Source organism: Sus scrofa, chromosome 5 (assembly GCF_000003025.6).
Source record: "Sus scrofa isolate TJ Tabasco breed Duroc chromosome 5, Sscrofa11.1, whole genome shotgun sequence".
NCBI lineage: Eukaryota > Metazoa > Chordata > Mammalia > Artiodactyla > Suidae > Sus > Sus scrofa.
In genome coordinates this window covers 36,072,452-36,093,542 of record NC_010447.5, presented here as the reverse complement: position 1 = coordinate 36,093,542, position 21,091 = coordinate 36,072,452, and the positions used below count along the sequence as shown (strand labels likewise).

Genomic DNA, 21,091 nt, shown 5'->3' with positions numbered 1-21,091 from the left:
TGTAACCTAGACCACAGCTCAAGGTAACACTGGATCCCCTACCCACTGAGTAGGGCGAGGCATCAAATCCAAATCCTCGTGGATACCAGTCAGATTCATTTCCACTGTGCCATGATGGGAACTCCCCACCTTCCAACTACTGATGAAGATTCTTAACTGAATATTGAGAGACATATTGAGAGAAAAAGATATTCAAAACATGTTATTGCCATGGTGTGTTTCATTGTACTATTATGCCTTTGCTATTCTCTGCAATGTGAGAAATAAATGTAGCAACAATGCAGAACAGGAATGATTTCCAGTTTTCAACAAAGTAGCAAGAAGTTCAGGACAAGAAATTACTCCAAGTTATGTGCTGATGGCTCCCACTGCCAAGACCTAATCTCCTCTCAGGGAATGTGGGGAGATTGACAAAGTTCAGCACCATGCTGACATATAAACTGCCTGAAAGCTTTGGGGAGTCAGACAGAAGTTAGTTCCCATGGTAAGGAAGAATAATGTGTGATGGAGAAGGTTTGAGGCCACAGACTAAAATCGGTTAGTAGATTTTTCTATTAAAATTCTAAAAAAGGCAAGATGGCAGAAGAGTAGGGGGACACGCTCACCCTCTCCCACAAACACACACACACACACACACACACACACACACACAACACGTCTACAGGTTAAACGATTCGCACAGAACAGCAATTAATAGCTGGCAGAAGAACCTAAACTCCAATAATGGCAAGAATCTCGTGACATAACTGGGTAAAACAAGAAAAAAGAGGAGAGTGAGAGAAGGGGAATTGGAGCTGGACCTGCGCTCCCGAAAGGGAACTGTGGAGGAGAAAGGGATCCCACACCCTGGAAAGTCACCTACTCGACAGAAAGATCAACTGAATCGGAGGGATCTCCAGATGCAGAGAAGAGCGCAGCAGTAAGTCTGAAGAGCAGAGTGAGAACCAAACAGATCATCTGAACTACTGGCGCAGTCACCAAAAACCAAGATGCTTGGGTGGGGGCTGGGCACCGAGACCTCGGCTATGGAGGTTAGTCCCCAGGAACAGGCTGGGGTGGGGGGTGCTGAGACTGCTTGGGGGACCGGGAACCGGTCTGTCCAGTTCTCAGGGCAGAGACTGCCTGGGAAGCTGAGCATTGCCTTGCGGGTGCAGGGTGCAGTATGCTAAGGGCTGGGGGGTGGAAAGCCACATCAGAGGAAACCTGGGAGAAGAGCTGGATCTGCAGGAGAGACAAGGCGCCAGTGTTGGGGAGGGGAGAGGAGGAGAGGTGGGCCACCATAGAATACTCCCCACACCACAGTGAGCTCACTTGCCCACCGCTATCAGAAAGCTGTGCTTCCCAGTTCGTCCCCCACCCCCTACTCTGTGGGCGCTCGCCGGACCTGAGGCTGCCTGCCATCCCGGAGGGCTGGCCTCACCATTTGCAGGAAACCGACCACTGCAGGGGCTATCCTTGCCTTGGCCTGCCTGCCCTCTGGAGGTGCTACACCCCCGCAGAGCAGCACCCAGCACCATCAGCCCCCGGGAAAAGGCCCACAGACCAGAAAAGCAGTACAACCTCTGCCTGGCTGTGAAAATCTGCCTCCATTGCCCTGTGACCCTGCCAATCCCTGCTGCCTTGGGGAAGAGTCCCTTGGGTTCTCAGCAGCCCAGCTGGCTGCTCCCACCCTTGGAGGGTGCTGCACTCCCATGGAACAGCTGACCAGCACTGCCAGCCCCCTAGAAGAGCCCCACAGCCCAGTAACACCAGAGCAAGCTCTGCCCAGCCACGTGAAATCTGCTTCCATCACAGCACAGACCTCCCAGTCCTGTCTTCCCTCAGGAAGTCCTCCTTTACTTCAAAGACACCCTGTCAGCCCTGCCCACCTCCAAGAAAACCCATGCTGCCTCAAAGTAGACAACCAACAGCGCCAGCCCCCAGGAAACAGCAGCAGTGCCAAGGCAAACCCTGTCCGGCCACAGGGAGTACAACTCCAGCAAGAAAAAGAAAACAACAAGCCAGATGAATAAGCTGAGAAACCACCCCCAGTTAAACCAACAGGAGATCTCACCTAAAGCAGTCGACAATGAAACAGACCTCTGCAGTCTGACAGATTTGGAGTTCAAAAGGGAAATAGTGAAAATACTGAAGGAATTAAGAGAAGATATGAATGGTAATGCAGATGCCCTCAGAAAAGGGACTAGAAAATATAAGGAGGAGCCAAGAAAAACTAGAAAATTCATTTGCAGAGATACAAACTGAGCTAAGGGCAGTAAAAACCCAAATGAATAATACAGAAGAACGAATTGGTGATGTGGAAGATAGAATAATGGAAATCACCCAAAAAGGACAGCAGACAGAAAACCAAATGAAAAAACATGAAAGCAATATAAGAGATCTATGGGATAATATAAAGCAGGCCAATCTACACATAATAGGAATTCCAGAATGAGCAGAAAAACATAAGGGGATGGACAATATATTTGAAGAAATTATCACTGGAAACTTCCCAAATCTAAAGGATACTGATTTCAAGATACAGGAAGCACAGAGGGCCCCAAACAAGTTGAACCCAAATAGACCCACACCAAGACACATTATAAAAAAAATGGCAAAAGTTAATGATAAAGAGAGGATCCTAAAGGCAGAAAGAGAAAAGCAAAATGTTACCTATAAGGGAACCCCCATAAGGTTATCAGCTGATTTCTCTTCAGAAACTCTACAGGCCAGGAGGGAATGGCAAGAGATACTTAAAGTGCTAAAAGGAAAAAATATGCAACCTAGGATACTCTATCCAGCAAGAATATCATTTAAAATAGAAGGGGAAATAAAAATTTTTTCCAACACTCAAAAGCTAAAAGAATACAGCAATACAAAACCGAGGCTAAAAGAAATAATGAAAGGGCTTCTCTAAACCAAAAAGAAAGGAATGAGGAAGCCACAAACAGGGAGCAGTCACTCAGATAAGCCAGCATACAGATTTAATCATGAACATGTTTCAAACAAAATAAAAGCAAAAAGAAAAAAAAGAGTCATCAAAATCATAAAATGTGGGCAAGGGATGTGAGGAAATAAATTCTCTTTTTTAAAATTTTTTTTATTTCTTTCTTTTTTTTTTTTGTCTGTTTCTCTTCTTAATTTTAGTATGGTAATGAAGTGTTTGAACCTATAGGATCATCAGGCTAAAACACATAATTATAAGAAGGGGTTAGCATTCTTTTAAAAAAGGGCAACCACAAATCAAAACCAAACATTGCATTTACAAAAAATGAAAAGAAAAACACTCAAGCAGAAAAGACCAACCAACCAAAAAAAGAAAGGAAGAATGGAGAATCATAGAATCACCTGGAATACGAGGTTTAAAATGGCAATAAATAACCATCTATCAATTATCACCTTAAATGTCAATGGACTGAATGCTCCAATCAAAAGACACAGAGTGGCTGAGTGGATAAAAAAGCAAAAACCGAGTGGATAAAAAAGTAAAAATATTCAATCTGCTGCCTACAAGAAACCCACCTTAGGACAAAGGACACATAGATTGAAAGTGAAGGGGTGGGAAAATATATTTCATGCCAATAGACATGACAGGAAAGCAGGAGTTCCAATACTCATATCAGACAAAATTGACTTTAAAACAAAAGACATAAAGAAAGACAAAGAAGGACACTATTTAATGATTAAGGGATCCATCCAAGGAGAGGATGTTACTATCGTCAACATATATGCCCAAAATACAGGAGCACCCAGATACATACAACAAATATTAACAGACACAAAGGGAGAAATTGATGGGAATACAATCACAGTAGGAGACTTTAATACCCCGCTCACATCAATGGACAGATCCTCTAGACAGAAAATCGATAAAGCAACAGAGATCCTAAAGGAAACAATAGAAAAGTTAGACTTAATTAACATCTTCAGGACACTACATCCAAAAAAATCAGAATACACATTCTTCTCAAGTGCACATGGAACATTCTCAAGAATCGACCACATGTTGGGACACAAAGCTAACCTCAACAAATTTAGAAGCATAGAAGTTATTTCAAGTATCTTCTCTGACCACAATGGTGTGAAACTAGAAATCAACCACAGGAAACAAAAAAAAGAGAACAAACTTACTACATGGAGACTAAACAACATGCTACTAAAAAACCAATGGGTCAATGAGGAAATCAAGAAGGTAATTTAAAAAACTACCTGGAGACAAATGAAAATGAAGACACAACCTCTCAAAATCTATGGGACACTGCAAAAGCAGTGCTCAGAGGGAAATTGATAGTGATGCAGGCCTTTATCAAAAAAGAAGAAAGATCTCAGATTGACAACTTAACCCTCCACCTAAACAAATTAGAAAAAGAAGAACAAAAAAGACCTAAAGTCAGCAGAAGGAAGGAAATTATAAAGATCAAAGAGGAAATCAATAAAATACAGATTCAAAAAACAATAGAGAAAACTAATAAAACCAAGAGCTGGTTCTTTGAAAAGGTAAACGAAATTGACAAACCCCTGGCTAGACTCACTAAGAGGAAAGAAAGAACCCAAATAAACAAAATTAGAAATGAAAAAGGAGAAATCACAATGGATTCTGCAGAAATACAAAATACCATAAGAGAACACTATGAATAACTATACGCCAACAAATTTGACAATCTGGAAGAAATGGACAGTTTTCTAGAATCTTACAGCCTGCCAAAACTGAATCAAGAAGAAACAGACCAACTGAACAGACTGATCACTAGAAATGAAATTGAAGAAGTCAGAAAAACACTCCGTACAAATTAAAGTCCAGGACCAGATGGCTTCACAGGCGAATTCTACCAAACATATAAAGAGGATCTGGTGCCCATCCTCAAACTTTTTCAAAAGGTTGAAAAAGAAGGAACACTCCCAAAGACATTCTATGAGGCCACCATCACCCTAATTCCAAAACCAGGCAAAGATAACACCAAAAAAGAAAACTATTGGCCAAAATCTTTGATGAATATAGACGCAAAAATTCTCAACAAAATTTTAGCCAACTGAATCCAACAACATATCAAAAAGATCATACACCATGACCAAGTAAGGTTCATCCCAGGTTCACAAGAATTGTTAAACATACGCAAATCAATCAACATCATATACCACATTAACAAAACAAAAGTCAAAAACCATATGATCATCTCAATAGATGCAGAAAAAGCATTTGACAAAGTCCAACATCCATTCATGATCAAGACTCTTGCCAAAGTGGGTATAGAGGGAACATTCCTGAACATAATCAAAGCCATTTATGATAAACCCACAGCAAATATAATACTCAATGAAGAAAAACTGAAAGCCTTCTCACTCAAATCTGGAACAAGACAGGGATGCCCACTCTCACCACTGTTATTCAACAGAGTCCTAGCCACAGTGATCAGACAAACAAAAGAAATAAAAGACATCCAAATACGAAGAGAAGAGATCAAACTGTCACTGTATGCAGATGACATGATACCATACATAGAAAACCGTAAGGACTCAACCCAAAAACTACTTGAACTGATTAATAAATTCAGCAAAGTAGCAGGATATAAGATTAACATTCAGAAATCAGTCACATTTCTATATACCAACAATGAAATATTAGAAAAGGAATACAAAAATACAATACCTTTTAAAATTACACCTCACAAAATCAAATACCTCAGAATACACCTGACCAAGGAGGTTATATGCCGAGAACTATAAAACTTCAATCAAAGAAATTAAAGAAGATGTAAAGAAATGGAAAGATATTCCATGTTCATGGATTGGAAAAATCAATATTGTAAAAATGGCCACACTACCCAAAGCAATCTATAGATTCAATGCAATCCCTATCAATTTACCCATGACATTTTTCACAGAACTAGAACACACGATCCAAAAATTTATATGGGACCACAAAAGACCCAGAATTGGCAAAGCAATCCTGAGGAACAAAAACCAAGCAGGGGGCATAACTCTCCCAGACTTCAAGAAATACTACAAAGCCACAGTCATCAAAACAGTGTTGTACTGGTATCAAAACAGACAGACAGACCAATAAAACAGAATAGAGAACCCAGAAATAAACCCTGACACCTATGGTCAATTAATCTTTGACAAGGGAGGCAAGAACATAAAATGGAAAAAAGAAAGTCTGTTTAGCAAGCATTGCTGGGAAACCTGGACAGCTGCATGCAAAGCAATGAAATTAAAACGCATCCTCACACCATGCACAAAAATAAACTCCAAATGGCTGAAAGACTTAAATATAAGACAGGACACCATCAAACTCCTAGAAGAGAACATAGGCAAAACACTCTCTGACATCAACCTCATGAATATTTTCTCAGATCAGTCTCCCAAAGAAACAGAAATAAGAGCAAAAATAAACCAGTGGGACCTAATCAAACTGAAAAGCTTTTGCACAGCAAAGGAAACCAAAAAGAAAACAAAAAGACAACTTATAGAATGGGAGAAAATAGTTTCAAAGATGCAACGGACAAGGGCTTAATCTCTAGAATATACAAGCAACTTATACAACTCAACAGCAAAAAAGCCAATCAACCAATGGAAAAATGGGCAAAAAGACCTGAATAGACTCTTCTCCAAGGAAGATATACAGATGGCCAACAAACATGAAAAAATGCTCAACATTGCTGATTATAAGAGAAATGCAAATCAAAACTACCCTGAGATACCACCTCACACCAATCAGAATGGCCATTATTAAGTCCACAAATAACAAGTGCTGGAGGGGTTGTGCAGAAAAGGGAACCCTCCTGCACTGCTGGTGGGAATGTAAACTGGTACAGCCGCTATGGAGAACAGTTTGGAGATACCTTAGAAATCTATGCATAGAACTTCCATGAGACACCTCAATCCTATTCTTGGGCATACATCTGGACAAAACTCTACTTAAAAGAGACACATGTGCCCTCATATTCATTGCAGCACTATTCACAATAGCCAAGACATGTAAACAATCTAAATGTCCACCGACAGATGATTGGTTAGGAAGATGTGGTATATATACACAATGGAATACTACTCAGCCATAAAAAAGGATGACATAATACCATTTATAGCAACATGGGTAGAACTAGAGACTCTCATACTGAGTGAAATAAGTCAGAAAAACAAACACCATATGATTTCACTTATAACTGGAATCTAATATACAGCACAAATGAACCTTTCCACAGAAAAGAAAATCATGGGCCTGGAGAATAGACTTGTGGCCACCCGGTGGGGGGGAGAAGGAGGGAGTGGGAGGGATCGGTAGCTTGGGGTTATCAGATACAACTTGGAATGGATTTACAATGAGATCCTGCTGAGTAGCATTGAGAACTATGTCTAGATACTTATATTGTAACAGAAAGAAGGGTGGGAAAAAAATGTATATATATAAGTGTATCTTGGCCCCCATGCTATACAGCGGAAAAATAAATAAATAAATTTAAAAAAAATTTCTTTCTCTCTCTTCCACATTGCCTGGGAGAATACAGATCACAGTTTCGCTACAGCAGGGGGAGATACAGATGTTGAAGAAATACTATCAGGGTTGCACTGGAATACAGGTAGGATAAAAAAATCTATAGTGAGGAGACCTAGCAGAACATCTGGACACTGAATAGTCCTGCTTCTCCTTCCCCTCCCCACCCCTTGGGCAAGGCAATTACATAAAACGTTGCTGGGCTCCTGGGATGGAGCAAGGTATGCTGACACCTGGACAGAGGGAATTGGGACAGGTAAGATTAAAACAGCAGGGTCCCTCCCCAGGCACTGAAATCTTTTTTGTGGGGGGAGGGCCATACCCACAGCAATTGGAAGTTCCCAGGCTAGAGGTCAAATCAGAGCTATAGCTGCAGGTCTATCGCACAGCCATGTGCCATCTGAGCTGTATCTTCGACCTACACCACAGCTCAGACAATGCCAGATCCCTGACCCCACTGAGTGAGGCCAGGGATCAAACCTGCATCATCTCGGACTATCCAGATTCGTTTCTGCTGTGCCACAGCGGGAACTGCTGAAATCTTAAAAGTACCTGAATGAGTACAAACTAGGCCCTGCATTTATCCCCAACCCCATGTCAACATTACAAGTCAAAGCAGTTGATACCTATAAAGGGGAAAAAGATATATCTGGAAAAATATTAGAATACTCTGAGGATGATACACATTCTGAAGGAAAGATAACAAATAGAACACCCTACACAAAAACTAAAGTAAGCTAGTAAGCTACACTGTAAACCAACTAAAATAGAAAAAATAAAAATCATTTAAGAAAACAAAAACTAAGAGTTCCCATCATGGCACAGTGGAAACAAATCCAACTAGGAGCCATGAGGTTATGAGTTTGATCCCCAGCCTCGCTCAGCGGGTTAAGGATCCAGCATTAGGGTGAGCTGTGGTATAGGTCCCAGCTGCAGCTTAGATCTGGCATTGCTGTGGCTGTGGTGTAAGCCATCAGCTGTAGCTCCAATTTTTTTTTTTCATCTTTTTGCCATTTTTTGGGCTGCTCCTGCGGCATATGGAGGTTCCCAGGCTAGGGGTCGAATCGGAGCTGTAGCACCTGGCCTACACCAGAGCCACAGCAACGCGGGATCCCAGCCGTGTCTGCAACCTACACCACAGCTCACAGCAACGCCGGATCGTTAACCCACTGAGCAAAGGCAGGGATCAAACCCACAACCTCATGGTTCCTAGAGGGATTCGTTAACCACTGCGCCACAATGGGAACTCCTGTAGCTCCAATTTGACCCCTAGCCTAGGAAGCTCCATATGCCAAGGTGGGACCCTAAAAAGAAAAAAAGAAAAAAAAAAAAAAAACACTAAAGTAAGCTGATACTTTTTTTAAATAAATAAAACTGACAGGAAAAGAAAAGATAAAGTGTCAAACAGATAAGTTTTAAAAATCCATACTTGATGAATTTATACTGAAAATTTTCTAAAACTTTTAAATCTTTTAGAGTGAAAAGGCAGATAACTTACAATGTAAGAAGAATCAAATGGATATGGAATTTCTCAACAGTAATGTTGATACATGAAAATATTATAATAATGTGATAAATTCATTGAGTAATAAAAAAATAATTAAAAAAGAAAATATTGTAATAAAAATCTTCAGAATGTTGGAGAAAAAGAGTTTTGAATCTGTGACTTTACATCCAGATAAACTGTTACCTAAATGTAATCATGAGATAAATTTATTCACAAGCTTAAGAGGTCACAAAATTTATTATACAAAGACTTTGAAAGAACTCTTGAAAAACATACTCTAACATAAAAAAGTAATGAATCCAGAAGGAAACAATAAGACGTAAGAAGGATGAGGCAAATTTTAATTTACTTTTAACAAACAATAACCAGAAATATATATGCATAAAGACCTAAAACTAAAATTCTAAATAACAGTATGATGAAGTTTAAGGGAAGCTGTCAGAGGAATATCAATGATAATAGAATGGAAAACATACCAGGAAAATAAAAAGTAAAGCAGGTTATAAAACTTTGGGTAAAAAAAACATAAGGAAAAGAAGAACATCATATATTTGTAAAAAGAACATAACATCAAGAATATTATTAATCATGAATACATATAGGTATGTAGCCCTGAAATTTTTTTCTTTTTAGGGTCACAGCCACGGCATGTGGAAGTTGCCAGGCTAGGGGTCGAATCGGAGCTGCAGTTGCTGGCCTATACCACAGTCACAGCAACGCAGGACCCGAGCCACATTTGTGACCTACACCACAGCTCATAGCAATACTGGATCTTTAACCCACTGAGCAAGACCAGGGATCGAACCCACATCCTCACAGATACTAGTCAGATTTGTTACTGCTGAGCTACACCAGGAACTCCGGTATATATTTTTTAAATCACTGAATGGAGAGATAAATAAGCTACAATCACCACCATTGTAGGTAAAGATTTTAACATATTCATCTCAGAAATGAATAAGCCAAGCAGAAAACGTACAATTCCCACAATAAGCTTGATAACATAGAACATTATAACCAGTAACACAGATTGCATATAATTTTTTAAGCCCACAGGAACAGTCATAAGAATTCATATTTTAGCATACTTTTCAAAACATAATACATTTACTGGATTGGCATTTTATCTATAATTCAATGTTGCAGACACCCCTTGAGAATTTCATAATCTCTTTTTAAGAGCTAGCCATAAGAATGTAGGCTAAAAGTCAACACTTGCTTACCTGCTATTTTACAATTTATTTGTCTTACATCTCATGCCTTCTGTTTTACTTCATTTAGTAGATAACTCCTATGAATAAACTGTATTTTCCCAGTTATGACCTCTGTCTCCCATAATGAATATCACAGTCAGAAACAGTCTTTTGAAAACCTCTGATAATAGACGTTATTATCTTTATTATTAACAGTTATTTAGTATCATGTCTGGAGAGGAAGGTAAATGTGTATTTTGTTTTTTGCCTTTTTTTTTGCTTTTTGCTTTTTTACAGCCACACCTGCAGTGTATGGAAGTTCCCAGGCTAGAGGTAGAATTGGAGCTACAGGAGTTCCCGTCATGGCGCAGTGGTTAACGAATCCGACTAGGAACCATGAGGTTGCGGGTTCAGTCCCTGCCCTTGCTCAGTGGGTTAACGATCCGGCGTTGCCGTGAGCTGTGGTGTAGGTTGCAGACGCGGCTCGGATCCCGCGTTGCTGAGGCTCTGGTGTAGGCCGGTGGCTACAGCTCCGATTCAACCCCTAGCCTGGGATCCTCCATATGTCGCGGGAGCGGCCCAAGAAATAGCAACAATAACAACAACAACACAAAAAAGACAAAAAAAAAAAAAAAAAAAAAATGTCTCTCATATGGAGTTCCCACCAGGGCACAGTGGGTTAAGAGTCCCACTGCAGTGGCTTGGGTCACTGTGGAGGTGGAGGTTCGATCCCTGGCCCTGTGCAGTAGGTTAAAGTATCTAGCATTGCTGCAGCTGTGGTATAGGTTGCAGCTGTGGCTTGGATTCAGTCCCTGGCCCAGAGAACTTCCATATGCTGCTGGTGTGGCCATAAAAAAAAAAAAAAAAAAAAAAAAAAAAGAATTGGAGCTACAGCTGCCGGCCTACACCACAGTCACAGCAACGTGGGATCCGAGCATGGGATCCCACCCACATCTGTGATCTACACCACAGCTCACGGCAACGCCAGATCCCTGGCTCACTGAGCGAGGCCAGAGATTGAACCCGCATCCTCGTGGATAGCAGTCAGATTCCTCTCTGCTGCCCCAGTGGGAACTCCGAAGGTGGATGTTTTGAACCACAAATAAATTGGAATTTCAAAGAGTCACATAGACTGTGGAATGAGAATTTGCAGTATTCTTTTGCCCTTCTTCCAACAATAGCCCCCTATTTTTTTTTTCTTGTCTTTTTAGGGCTGCACCTGGGGCATATGGAGGTTCCCAGGCTAGGGGTCGAATCGGAGCTGTAGTCAAGGCCTATGCCAGAGGCACAGCAATGCTGGATCCAAGCCATGTCTGCAATCTACATCATAGCTAATGGCAACGCTTGATCCTTAACCCACTGAGCAAGGCCAGGGATCAAACCTGAAACCTCGTTTCCCCTGTGCCATGACAGGAACTCCAATAGCCCCTTATTTTGATTCTTAATCTCCTCTCTTACTCTTAGTCCATGCATATTATATAAAACTAAGATCCTATGGGGACGAATACACCCTAGAACTAAACCAAAATCCACACTGCATTCCATTGGCCTCAGAGATAGTTTCACTGCTGGCTTGCAGTCTGTCTCAGGACTGACCTAGGAGCTACCAGAAATGGCGTCCTCTGCTTCTGATGAATTTTAGCCTGAAAGGATGCAGCAGTATTTTTGCCACCACACAGAAAAAGCCTGCCTGAGAACCGAGCCAACACAGAGGAAGAAAGGCCCAAGAGACAGGGAGACAAACAAGATTCTGATGACATTGGAGTTTCTTTGTCCATCTGTGTTTAAAAACTGAGCTCTGCACTGAAGCTTCCAGGTACATGGACCGTAAGTACATTCCTTTTGTTACTGAATTCATTTGGGTGGGGTTTTCCATAACTTTCAAATAAAAGTTTTGATGATATGATTTGCTCACATTGTTCAAAAATTCACTCTAGGAGTTCCCGTAGTAGCGCAGTGGTTAACGAATCCGACTAGGAACCATGAGGTTGCGGGTTCGGTCCCTGCCCTTGCTCAGTGGGTTAACAATCCGACGTTGCTGTGAGCTGTGGTGTAGGTTGCAGACGCGGCTCGGATCCCGCGTTGCTGTGGCTCTGGTGTAGGCCAGTGGCTACAGGTCCGATTCGACCCCTAACCTGGGAACCTCCATATGCCGCAGGAGCGGCCCAAAGAAATAGCAAAAAGACAAAAAAAAAAAAAAAATTCACTCTAAAGGTAATTTCAGAAGATAAAACTCAAAAATATTTTGAACTATGACAATATAATTGAAACGGAATCTCCCAAATTACAGTGGAAAAGAAACATTTAGACGCATAGATTCTTACATTTTTAGTAAAATGTCAGTCTGTTCAATTTTAATTCAAATTTTAGCTCTTCTAAAGGCAGATATTCTTCTCACTGCAACCTGGGTCACATGCTCATCCTTGTAACTAGGTGGTTGAGCAGTGTACCAGAAGAGAGGGATAAAATGGGTAGGAGGCAGATGAAAGCAACAGATATTCACTACGGTTATGTGTGAACAAGTATGAGCATTACAGGAAAGTGTAGGAAAGCATTTTAATTTTTTATCTCATTTATCAGATTTTAAAATTTGTTAAAGGAGCTTATGCCTTATTTCAAGAGTTTTAACTTAAAAGATTTAGATTGTCCATAAAACCTAATAATATGCAAATCTGTATGCATGACCAGATGGAGATTCAAGGGAAGGGAATCAATAGCTTTCATTAGATTCTCAGAAGAGTCCATGATGCAAGAAATGGTTAGGAAACATTACCTTGCAGAGAGTAAGGTGGTTCTGATGCCTAATGAACATTTTTTCTAAGGGAAACATATCCACCTTTTGCGGTGACACAAGAGAGCCTATTGGTTTATCTTACATGTTCTAACAGTGGTTATAACTGGTGATGGGATAAGGGCTGGATTTTCTTCTTTGAACCTTTTCTGTACTTTCTACATTGTCTATGATGAATATGAATTATGTCAGTCATATGAAAAGTTAATTTTTTAAAAATGTGTACTTATATCCCTCAGTGTATCATAAAACTTGCAGGTCCAACATAGCAAGAAGCCACTTCAATATGTAAATCAATGGGCAGTATAAGAATGAAGTATCAAAATTCAAAAGGCATAAAAACTCAAAGTAATCAAACATCCCAGATTCTCTGAACTAAAATTGTGCAATTCTCATAAGATCACTAATTACCCAAACATTCAAGATGTTAAAAAAAAAAGGAAGAAAAATGTGAACAACCACTCCTAAATCAATCCTGCTATCAAATTCTATTCTCATTCAAATGCTCCCCCAAGAGCTTTAAAACCTCATTGGTGAAGAGTGTCCTCCAATAAAATGTACCGTCATACTCTGTGCCAAAAGAATAATAAAACTTAGCCAAGATAATGACCTAAAAGTCGTCTCCACTGGGTGAGTCAAGGTGGGAAAAGACTCATTCCTGCTAGTGATAATTATCCCTGAGTAAATTATTTCCTAACTAGGATCTCCCAAAGGTGACTTCTTCCAGAGAGCTCCTACAGAGAAACCAATAGTCTATTAGGGTTTATTTTAAGGTCATAATCCACTTCCTCTTTACGCTTCTCCCTTTCTTTTTAAAATTTCTGGAATATATTCTTCAATCCTCTCCAACTGAAAAATAACAATAATAATATCAGGTAGTATTAAATGGAGTAGTGAGCAAAATGTCCAATATGTAGAAAAGGCTTTATCATCATACATTTATTCATTGCTTTCTTCATTGAACACATATTTATTGAGTACCCACCACTTGCCAAGCATCATGTTAGGTTTTTAATATCCATTAGCGATGAAAGCTGATAAAGACCAGGCTCGTATGCAGTTTTTCATTGCACAGGGAGATGAGCAATAAAGAATAAACATAATAAGCAAACTAATAGTCTGTAAGGACATGATAATAAAAAAGTAAAGCAGAGTTAGGAGATTAGGAGTGTCATAGGGGGGCTGGTACATGGTGAATTGATCTCTAAGTAGGGTGATCAGTGCAAGCTTTGTTAAGAAGGTAAGATTTGAACAAAGATTTGAATCTTAGGAAGTGATCCCAAAAAAGCACCTGACAGAAGAACATTCTAGGCAGGGAAAAATTAGCACAAGGGCTGTTGAGTGAAGAGCATAAGTGACCTGTTTAAGGAACAGGCAAGGCAAGAAAGGACCAAGAAGAGGGGAGGGCACATCAGGAACAGCCTTGGAGGTTTTTGTTAAGGACATGGATTTTCTGAGAGAAATGGAATCCACTAACCATCGCTGTGACCAGACTTATATTTTTAAAGATCTGTCCAGCAAGAACAAGCTATTGCAAAAAGACAATAGAAGACAAAGCTAGAAATAAGAGGTAGACGCTGATAAAGGCGGTAGCAGCTGAAGAGGTGAGAACCAGCTGGATTCAGGATAGTTTTTGGAGGCAGAGACAAGTGAATGCGGGGTTTGAGAGAGAGAAACGAGGATGACTTCAAAGGTTTTGGCCCTAGCAGCTGAGGAGAGTTGCCATCAGTGACCTGGAAAAGGCTGTAGGTGCAGCAGGTTTAAAGGGGAAGTTGAGGATTTCAGTTTGGGATATGTCATGGTTGTTGGAGATGTACATTAGCCATCCAGGGGATATAGCTAAAAAGCAAGGGGTCTGGAATTCGGGAGAAAGGTCTGAGGCAGAGATTAAAATGTAGATAGGAGTCATCAGCAGATGGGTGGTGTTTAAAATCATTAAGCTGGCTGAGGAGAGGGAAGAAAACAAATCAGATTAAGTTCTAAACCCAATGACACGCCCATATTAAATAGCCCAAGCCCAGGGAAACGACAAAATTAAAAAACACAAAAACCCAGAAAGGAACTGAGGATGAGAGACCTGTAAAGTAGGAGAGAAACACCATAGTATTTGGTCTATGCAGTAACCGGTTACTATTATTATTCCCATTTTACAGATGAGAACACAGAGGTTTAGCAGTTATGCTGCCCCCTCTCCCCTGGGTTACACAGCTCTATCATCTGGATTTGACTCAGGTTTATCTGATTCCACTATCTGGAATGCTAAACTGCTACCCACCTGATCTTCAAGGCAAGTCTCTCCCAATGGCTTTCTTTACATACCTCTCAGATGCTCATTCTCCTACAGTGCATTATATTAAGGCTAAAATATTTTGATATCACTCTCCATTCTCCCACTGCTTCTGGCAGATCATCTTAGATCCTTCTACCTTCAGTTCTTTTTTTAATGTGTCTTTGTTTCTTCAAGGCATGTTTGATTCCCCTACAACTCCTTGCAGCCTTTCTTGTTATCATCTAATGACCTCAACACTTCTCAAGATCCGTTAATGACTCTGAAGTTGAGATAATTCAATATGAGTGTGGGTGATTACCCAACAGCTCCTTTTCCAGTGCTGAGACCTGACTCAGCCTAAGCAGCCAATATTCTGATACTCTGTTCTGCAAACAGAGCCTCCTAGACTTGCCTACAGCCCACATCCTCACACCCATTGATGCTAATGATCAACTTCTTTAAGCCCTATAATTCCTGACCGCTCAATTTCCTTCTTGTTGGACACCCTTGACTTCACTTCCTTCCCTGTTGAGCTTTCAAGACAACTCAACCTTGTAGCTACCCTGCAACCGTATCTCTCTTCTGCTCCCTCACCTCAGCAGCTAAGAATGGCTGAGGGAATCACAGCACAGCACAGCTTGCTACTGTGTTATGGTTTCCAATCTTCCATGGACCCTCAGTGTTGCTGGGCAATACTTTTGTATGCTTGTTTTGGTTCTCTTCTCTCTCCCATTCCCCAAGCAGCTATTCCAAGCCTTCATCACTCTAATCAATCCTCACCCACTCCACCCCTACTACACACGCCATCCCCTTCCAAATCAGAAAACCTTATCTCCTTCCTATTTCAGAAAGAAAATAGAAGCCATCAGCCACAAACACCCTCTACTTCCAAATTCTGTACTCCCAAAATTAAATCATTTAATTTACCTGCCTCTCCTTCCTTACTTTTTACCTTATAGGAATTAATGTCTGTTATTTAAAACTAACCCCTTTGCCCACTCTCTGGATCTCATCACCGCTTACTTCTTCCCCTCTGCCTCCTGTGTCTTCAGCCTTTCTCTCTCCCATGGTTCCTACGTGCAGCAAATAAACCTGCTCTAGTGTAATAAGAAAAAAACAGTGTATGTGGACTTTTATTCTCACACACTTTGAATCAGGGGTGCTTTCTTTTCTCTCTCCCCACTGGAATCCCACTGTTCTTTACAAGCTTGGCTCAAAAATTTCCTTGGTTCTACAATCATCCCTAACTGGAATGTATCTACTTGAATTTCCATAGCATCTTTGAGTACCATTCTTATCCCATACTGTAGTTTATGCTTCCTCTCTTTGTGTATGTCTTTCTTTCAACACTTTCATGTAGTGCTTACAATGTCCTATACACCCTTCTAAACACATTTTAAAATATTAACTCATTTCAACAACTATTAAAAATATTTACTCAAATATCTGTACATACTTCACTGTAATTATATCATATCACATCATATACATGAGTGCTTGAAGGAAAATTCATAGTGATGTATCTTGGCCTCTCTCTCTCTTTTTTTTTTTTTAATTTTTAGGGCCACACCCACAGCATATGGAAGTTCCCAGGTTGGGGGTCGAATCAGAGCTACAGCTACCAGCCTACACCACAGCCACAGCAACACGGGATTCAAGCCAATTCGGTGACCTACATCACAGCTCACAGCAACACCGGACCTTAACCCACTGAGTGAGGCCAGGGATCAAACCCACATCCTCAATGATCCTAGTCGGGTTCATTACTGCTGGGCCACAATGGGAACTCTTTGGCCTCTATTACACTCTTGCCTAATACAAGTATTGAACACGCACAAATGCATTGAAATAACTTGGATATCATATAATCTTCCTACCGATGCCAAAAACACCACATCCTGTCTTGTAGAAAATGAAGACACATCTTACATGGTCTTTTAGTTATGTTGGAAAAAATTGTACATAGTCAGATTTACCTTTGAAAATCTCTTTAGAAAGTTGCCACATGATTGAAGTCCTTCATGTTATCCTTCAGTAACTCTAGAAAACCTGGTGTTCCTTCCAGTGTTGCAAGAGATATCTGTTTACTGTGCTGAGTGCCAAATGAGGTCATTGGTTTGCATCCTATAAGACAATGATGTAGCTTTAAATCCTAGAATCACTTTCAGCTGTTGATATGTCACACAATGAGAGGCAGGTGAAAACTGGAAACTGAAATCAACTGACAGAACTACAAATTCTTATTTCCTAGCCCACAGTCATACACAGCATATGCTTATCAAGTGTAACAGCAGGTAAACTTGCCCAGATTTCTTGTGCTAACCGTATCTCATTGAATCTGAATATATCTATAGTAATTCTGTTTACCATTAGGAAATGATTAATGCTGCCAATTCATTATAACATACCATCAACTATAAGAAGAATCCCCATATTAGAAACGTTAAAATATGTATCTTAGAATCAGTAAGTATAGTATTAACATTTTTAAACCAAACTGTAAGATCCTTAGGAACAACAACAACAAAAAAAAAAAATCATTTTTTATACCCTACAGAGCCTTGTAATATAGAAAACAATCTTTTTTTTCTTTATGTTTGCACTCATGGCATATCAAAATTCCCAGGCCAGGGAGTGAATCCACAGCTGCAACAATGCTGGATCCTTTAACCCACTTCACTGAGCTGGGAATCAAACCCGTACCTCCATAGTGACCCAAGTTTTGCAGTCAGATTCTTAATCCACTGAGCCATAGCAGGAACTCCTATAGTAGATAATCTTTTATTAACTTTACTCAAATATATGTAAAAACCAGCTGAAATTTTTTAAGTGTGTTAGGGACCATCTCTTAACATATGAAGAGTCATAATGAATCAGGATCTTATAATGTCACTAGAATAAAATAAGTCCAGAGGAAATTTCAATTAAGCACTGTTAGGCTACACCCTGCAGGCCTACAAATCTTCTAATTTTTCCCAGACACAAGAATGAAGAAAGAGCCAAAGACAGCAAGAGAGACATCAAAGGTTTATTGGATATGGGCACTTACAAGTTAGAAGAAAAGTCCTGGAGTGACGTTCCACAGTGGATGGCAGACTGCAGGCAGGACACGGCAACAGTCTATTCACTGGGAGGAGGCTACCCTTTACGGGGAAATTGACATCAGATTGGCTCATCAGTTACCAGGGAAACCAGCAGCTGGGGCAGGGGGCAAGCAGGTAGGCAGTTACTGATTAAGCCCTATGATTAGGAGGATTGACTGGTCATGTGAGTGAGGCAAGGCCTGGTTGAGCAGGGGATGGACAGGGAGCAAGAGAACAGCCATCTTGAGTGAACTGACCATACAAACACATAATCAGATTTCTCTTTATTAGAAGTATAAAACCCAAAGCATAAAGCATTTTGATCCCCAGTATCCATTTGTAAACAAGTATAATCTCATTAAGACAAATCCTAAAAACAGTATGGAAAATATGCAACAGGTTCCCTGTGAGTTGTAGGTAGAACCAAGAAACTGAGCAACCAATGAAATTTGCCATCTTTACTCTTTATATATTATTGGCTCGGGTTGGGGGGCCTTTTATCATTGTGCTTATGCCCTGCCCACAGGGGTAACTTCTGCCTGTGCTTCCACCACTGTCCACTCCTTTACTAGCTAAATTCCACCCCCTCACACCATTCTCCAGAGCTCAACTAAGGAACAAAATGTTACAGATGAGTCAGAGCCTGAGACTGACCCTGGATCCATTGCACAAGTGAACAGCAGCACCAAAGCGAAATTAGAGACATTAATTCCCAGTTCGTGGCTGGGTGAGTCAGACTGGTGTGCCCTGTAGGTCAACTATCATGTGAGAGAGAATTGGGAATCTGTGTTTAGGTTTCCTGACCTAAGTCTTATACTACAGCATTTGCTAGACAGGACCATCAGGCAACTACTCAGATATTATTTTCTATTTAAATATCGTTCTTAGTGTCCATGCTCTTAGTTTCCTAGGACTCTTTTGGAAGCCATAATAAAAAGAATGATAAATTATAGATTCCAGCAGCAAAACACCCCACACCCCACCCAAGACCCTTAGAGTGAATCTCCTCTCCCCATTCCCACAGCCATTCCTACTGCTTTGGTGTTGCCAATAGTTCTAACCATCTGGGTCCACAGCCATTCAGTCTTGGTCCCTAACTCAATTCTTTTCCCCTCACACCTAATTGCCATCCAAGGGAAGACGGGCAACAATACCTGAGCTTATTATAGCATGGGAACAGCCTTGACCTTCATACACAGAACATAAATGAGGAACAAGCACCTAAGCCATTGAATGACTTCAAAAGAAATTGGATAGATAGATAGACATGAAATTTTGGTAAAACATAGACTCTTAAAAATTTTTAAAAGAAGAAAAATTAGAGAATTGCTCAGGAAGTACTTACTCATCTTCAGTGGATAAAAATTTATGTCAAACATTATTGTTCTAGGTATCTTATGTTTTGTTGGCCATTTTGCTACCTACCATTAACACTATATTGCCTACTAAGATAAAATTCAAACAGGGCATGTTATTATCACTTTATAGATATATGCATGATTTCACTGTTCTTAGGATCCTGGGCTTCTAGAGATGAAAAAGACATGAATGATCATTAAATCTACTCCAAATATTTATAGATGAAGAAACTAAGATGTAAGGGCCTTTTTTGATGCATTTAGCTACTGATTAGGAGTTCCAGTTGTAGCCCAGCGGAAACGAATCTGACCAGTAACCATGAGGTTGCAGGATCAATCCCTGGCCTTACTCGGTGGGTTAAGGATCTGGCATTGCCATGAGTTGTGGTGTAGGTCACAGACATAGCTCGGATCCTGCATTGCTGTAGCTCTGGTGTAGGCCTGCAGCCGTAGCTCAGATTCGACCCCTAGCCTGGTAACCTCCATGTGCCTTTGCGGTCCTAAAAAGCAAAAAAAAAAAAAAAAGAACTAATGCATTAGGCAACTACACTTTCACTAAAGAACCGCAGCCACAGTGCCTGATTAGAGGTAAGAAGTAGAATAAGAAAGAGAATTTTTTTTTTGTCTTTTTTGCCATTTCTAGGGCCGCTTCCATGACATATGGAGGTTCCCAGGCTAGGGGTCTAATTGGAGCTGTAGCTGCCGGCCTATGCCGCAGCCACAGCAATGTGGGATCCCAGCCACATCTGCAACCTACACCCCAACTCACGGCAATACCGGATCCTAACCCACTGAGCAAGGCCAGGGATAGAACCCGCAACCTCATGGTTCCTAGTTGAATTCGTTAACCACTGCACCATGACGGGAACTCTGAGAAAGAGAATTTTTATTCTTTCATCATTTGTATGAGAGAAGGGTGTACTGAGGGAGAATTTAAAAAGTGTAGAATACAGACAAATGGAATGCTAGCAGGGACACTTGAAATACTGCCCAAAGAAACATTCCAGGAGACAGGGAGGCCCACATAGTTACTGTTTAATAAAAGTAGCTTGATGTTTCAGTATAAAAGCAAGAATGGCTGAAAAGTGAGCAAGCATCTCATTAAAATCACTCAAATTCCACTTTCAGGCCTCATCAGAGTATCAAAGGAAACAGCATATTTTTTTCATTTATAAACTATCAGATATTCTTTTCCCACCATCCTTGATCTATTCTGAAAACCTCCAAGCCTTCACAGTGCAGCTTTATAAGATATGTATCCATATTCTGCATCTTTACATGCATACATTCAAATATGTATCTAAATACGTGAGCCACCGTTGCAGTTTTGTGTTACAAAAACTGAATAGTGTAATGACGCAAGTTTAAGGTTTTTCTAAGGCTGTTATATTTGTATGGACAGCTACACAAGTAACA

At 40.5% G+C, this 21,091-nt stretch overlaps 1 long non-coding RNA gene across 1 annotated transcript in view; it reads right to left on the bottom strand.

Annotated features, from left to right (window-relative positions):
- LOC110260706 overlaps positions 1-18,377 on the bottom strand; it is a 79,458-nt gene extending 61,081 nt beyond the window's left edge. Inside the window, exons 1-2 of the long non-coding RNA XR_002344044.1 lie at positions 18,284-18,377; positions 17,211-17,358 (exon numbers count right to left, since the gene is read on the bottom strand). This is a non-coding gene — a long non-coding RNA (uncharacterized LOC110260706). The remainder of the gene's footprint in view (positions 1-17,210; positions 17,359-18,283) is intronic.